The 4827-nt window shown below is 31.8% G+C and overlaps 1 non-coding gene across 1 annotated transcript; it reads left to right on the forward strand.

Annotated features, from left to right (window-relative positions):
* Positions 1–1493: 1493 nt before the first annotated feature.
* On the forward strand, positions 1494–1602 carry LOC148568060 (small nucleolar RNA R71). The gene has a single exon (XR_015882542.1). It is a non-coding gene; the product is annotated as a small nucleolar RNA R71 (small nucleolar RNA).
* Positions 1603–4827: the final 3225 nt, after the last annotated feature.

Below are 4827 nucleotides of genomic sequence, written 5' to 3' on the forward strand. Positions count from 1 at the left end.
CAGAAAGACAGAATATAAGCCAGAGAATGGAGGAATCAAGGGAGAGACATATGACAAATTAGTAATACATAATTTTAGGATTAGGATTAGGATTAGGATTTCTCTCAAGTTTAGGATTATTTCTCTTCAATCACAGGTTCAATGTTCCTCTAATTTATTTTCTACCTTCGTTTACTTCATTACTTTAATTGATATTTATCTTCCAGATTTGGCTTATGGACCATTCATGTTATGATTTTCTTAATTAATATATTTTGAGGTATTTCAGATTTGATTTTGCTTTAATTTATTTATGAATGATTTCAATTCAAATTAGATTTATTTTTCCCTTTTGGCTTTGGTTAAGTAATTTACAACACTTGAGTTATCAACTCAGCTGTTGATTGAAATTGGAATTCTTAGCTGGTTAATTTGCACTCCAATAACTCTAGTCTCTCCATAGGAGTTGACTAGGACCTGAGGATCAAATTAATTTGTCCACTTGACTTTTCTTTATTTAGTAAGGGTTAATTAAAAGTGGGAGCAAAAATCTAATTCTCATCACACCTGATAAAGATAACTAGTATAGGACTTCAAATTCCTTATACCTTGCCAAGAGTTTTATTATTTATTTAAATTAATTCCTTACAATTTACTTTCTTGCCATTTACTATTCTTGCTTTTTATCTTATACATTAAAAAAACCCAAAAATATAATTTTTTTTCCATAACCAATAATAAATCACACTGCCCTGCAACTCCTTGTGAGACGACCCGAGGTTTAAATACTTCGGTTATAAATTTTATTGGATTTTGTTAATTGTGACAACCAAAATTTTGTAAGAAAGGAATTCTTGTCAGTCTAGAAGCTATAGTTAGAACGAAAATTTATTTGTGAAAATTCTAGATCACGAGAGACTTTCGTTCTTCAGTTGCTAAGTCAGAGAGGCTCTGCTTAGAATTCTCTGTCTATTACTGAGAAGATAATGGAAAAGGCTTGCTATTGCCAAACCTATTTCTCTCACCATTATTATTATTGAAGCCTTGTTGAGGCTTCTGTTGATCCTTCCATGAGAAATTAGGATGATTCCTCCATGAAGGATTGTAAGTGTTTCCATAGGATTCTCCTATGTAATTCACCTCTTCCATTGCAGGGTTCTCAGGGCCATAAGCTTTTCCTTCAGAGGAGGCTTCTTTAGTACTGCCGGATGCAGCTCGCATTCCAGTCAGATTCTGAGAAATCATATTGACTTGCTGAGTCAATATTTTATTCTGAACTAATATGGCATTCAGAGTATCAATCTCAAGAACTCCTTTCTTCTGATTCATCCCATTTTTCACAGGATTTCTTTCAGAAGTATACATGAATTGGTTATTTGCAACCATCTCAATGAGTTCCTGGACTTCTGCAGGCGTTTTCTTTAGATGAAGAGATCCACCAGCAGAGTGGTCCAATGACATCTTGGACACTTCAGACAGACCATCATAGAATATACATAAGATGCTCCATTCTGAAATCATGTCAGAAGGACACCTTTTGATCAATTGCTTGTATCTTTTCCAAGCTTCATAGAGGGACTCACCTTCCTTCTGTCTGAAGGTTTGGACTTCCACTCTAAGTTTACTCAACTTTTGAGGTGGAAAGAATTTGGCCAAGAAAGCATTGACTAACTTTTCCCAAGAGTTCAGACTTTCTTTAGGTTGTGAGTTCAACCATATCCTAGCTCTGTCTCTTACAGTAAAGGGGAAAAGCATAAGCCTATAGACCTCGGGATCAACCCCATTGGTCTTAAGAGTGTCACAGATTTGCAAGAATTCAGCTAAGAACTGATGAGGATCTTCCAATGGAAGTCCATGAAACTTGCAATTCTGCTGTATTAGAGAAACTAATTGAGGCTTAAGCTCAAAGTTGTTTGCTCCAATTGTAGGAATTGAGATGCTTCTTCCATAGAAGTCGAAAGTTGGTGCAGTAAAGTCACCAAGCATCTTCCTTGCATATTCACTATTGTTATTGGGTTTGGCTGCCATGTCTACTTCTTTTTCGAAAATTTCTATAAGGTCCTCTCCAGAGTGTTGTGCTTTAGCTTCTCTTAGCTTCCTCTTCAGAGCCCTTTCAGGTTCAGGATCAGCTTCAACAAGATTGTCCTTATCCTTGTTCCTGCTCATATGAAAAAGAAGAGAATAGAAAAGAAGAAGAATCTTCTATGTCACAGTATAGAGATTCTTTTCTGTGTCAGAGGAAGAGAACAATAGATGAATTGGGTAGAGAGAGAATAAGAGGAATTCGAACACACAGAGAGAGGGGGTTCGAATTATGAGCAAAAGAGAAGTGTTAGTAAATAATTAAATAAATAGAAAGAGATGAGAGAGAGAGAGTATTCAAATTTTAAAAAGAGGGGGAAGAAAAATATTTTTATTTTTATTCAATTAATTAAGTTAGAATTCAAAATTTAAGAAAAGAAATAAAATTAGAATTTAAAGCAATTAGTTCATTAAAAAGAATTTTGAAAAAGTGGTTAGCGATTTTCGAAAATTAGAAGTGAAAAGTAGTTAGGTGGTTTTGAAAAAGATAAGAAATAGTAAACTTTTTAAAATTAAAACAAACAAGTGAAGTGGTTAATTGAAAAAGATTTGAAAATAAATTTTGAAAAGATAAAAAGTTAGAAAAAGATTTTGAAATTAAGTTTTGAAAAAGATATGATTGAAATTTATTTTGAAAAAGATTTGAAAAAGAAATTTAAAAAGATTTTATTTTAAAAATTAAAGTTGATGACTTGACTAACAAGAAACTAAAAGATATGATTCTAGAATTTAAAGATTGAACCTTTCTTAACAGGAAAGTAACAAACTTGAAATTTTTTAATCAAAACATTAATTGTTAGTAAAGTTTTCGAAAATATGAAACAAAATTAAGAAAAATATTTTGAAAATTTATTTAAGAAATTCGAAAATATTAAGAAGAAAAATGAAAAAGATTTGGTTTTTGAAAAGGATTTGAAAAGATAACATTTTTAAATTGAAATTTTTGACTTGACTAACAAGAAACAACTAAATTTTAAAAATTTTTTACTAAGTCAACCCAAAATTTCAAAATTTATGAGTAAAATAAGGGAAAGATATTATTTTTTATTTTTTATTTTTTGAATTAATGAAGAAAGAGAAAAACAACAAAATGACACAAGACATAAGAATTTAAGATCAAAACAAATAATGCATGCAAGAACACTTTGAATATCAAGATGAACACTAAGAACACTTTCAAGATCATGACGAACATCAAGAACATATTTTTGAAAATTTTTAAGAAAAGAAACACATGCAAGACACCAAACTAAAAAATTTTTAATGTTTAGACACTAATAATTCGAAAATGCATATGAAAAACAAGAAAAGACACAAAACAAGAAAAATTAAAGATCAAACAAGGAAAATCATCAAGAACAACTTGAAGATCAAAGAACACAATGCATGAATTTTCGAAAATTTTAAGAAAAAAAATTAAAAACATGCAATCGACACCAAACTTAAAATTTGACACAAGACTTAAACAAGAAACACAAAAAAAAAAATTTTTTGTGATTTTATTAATTTTTTTGTATATTTTTCGAAAATTTTTTGGAAATAGAAATTAAAGAAATTCAAAATTTTTAATAAGAATTTCAGGATTCGTGCAATGTTAGTCTAAAGCTTCGGTCCAAAAGAATTAGACATGGCCAAATGGCCAGCCAAGCTTTAGCATAACAAATATAGACATGTCCTTTCTACAATGGAAAGTGGAAACCTCGGTCCAAAAGATTAGACATGGCTTAACAGCAAGCCAGGCTTCAACATATCTCACGAAGCTCTAGAATTCATTCTTAAAAACTCTGAAGAACAATTTTTTTGAATTTTTCGAAAACTAATTTTTTTTTTTGTAATTTTTTTTTGAAAATAAAAATAAAAAGCTTAAACATAAAATAAAATTACCCAATCTAAGCAACAAGATGAACCGTCAGTTCTCCAAACTCGAACAATTCCCGGCAACGGCGCCAAAAACTTGGTGCACGGAATTGTGATCACACTTTTCACAACTCCGCACAACTAACCAGCAAGTGCACTAGGTCATCCAAGTAATACCTTACGTGAGTAAGGGTCGATCCCACGGAGATTGTCGGCTTGAAGCAAGCTATGGTCATCCTGTAAATCTTAGTCAGGCGGATTCAAATGGTTATGAAGTTTTGATAATTAAAAGGTAAATAAAACATAAAATAAAATAAAGATACTTATGTAATTCATTGGTGGGAATTTCAGATAAGCGTTTGGAGATGCTTTGTTGCTTCTGAACCTCTGATTTCCTATTGTCTTCTTCCAATCATGCATGCTCCCTTCCATGGCAAGCTGTATGATCCTCTCGGATGAAAAATACCAGGTGATGACATGTCATTATGTCATGTTTTTCTATGCTTTTTCATACAAGAAATTTATAATTAGTGCTTAAATATTGCATTCTTTTATGCTTAAATGGTATATTTCCTTAATCTTTTAATTTTATAAATTTGGTAGGAAATAAGAAGAAAAAGAAGCACAAAATAAGCTAAAAAGGAGAAAAAAAGAGCTTCGGGGCACACTTTGAAGTTGGAGCACACTTTGGAGCCTTAGGCCACGCTTTTAAAAGCGTGGCCCATGACCAAATCAAGGAAGTGTGAACAATTAGCACACAAAGCTCAGTTCACTAAGTGAACTTAGCTTTGCCGTACAAGAAAAATGTGCTTGGAGGCAAGAAATTTCGCTAAGTTAAAATATGGGCATTCACAGCATGACCATGCCTCCTTCAAAGGGATATAACTTGAGCTACAGATGTTCGATTGA

This window comes from Arachis ipaensis, chromosome B4 (assembly GCF_059453495.1).
Source record: "Arachis ipaensis isolate K30076 ecotype BB chromosome B4, ASM5945349v1, whole genome shotgun sequence".
NCBI classification, from domain to species: Eukaryota; Viridiplantae; Streptophyta; class Magnoliopsida; order Fabales; family Fabaceae; genus Arachis; species Arachis ipaensis.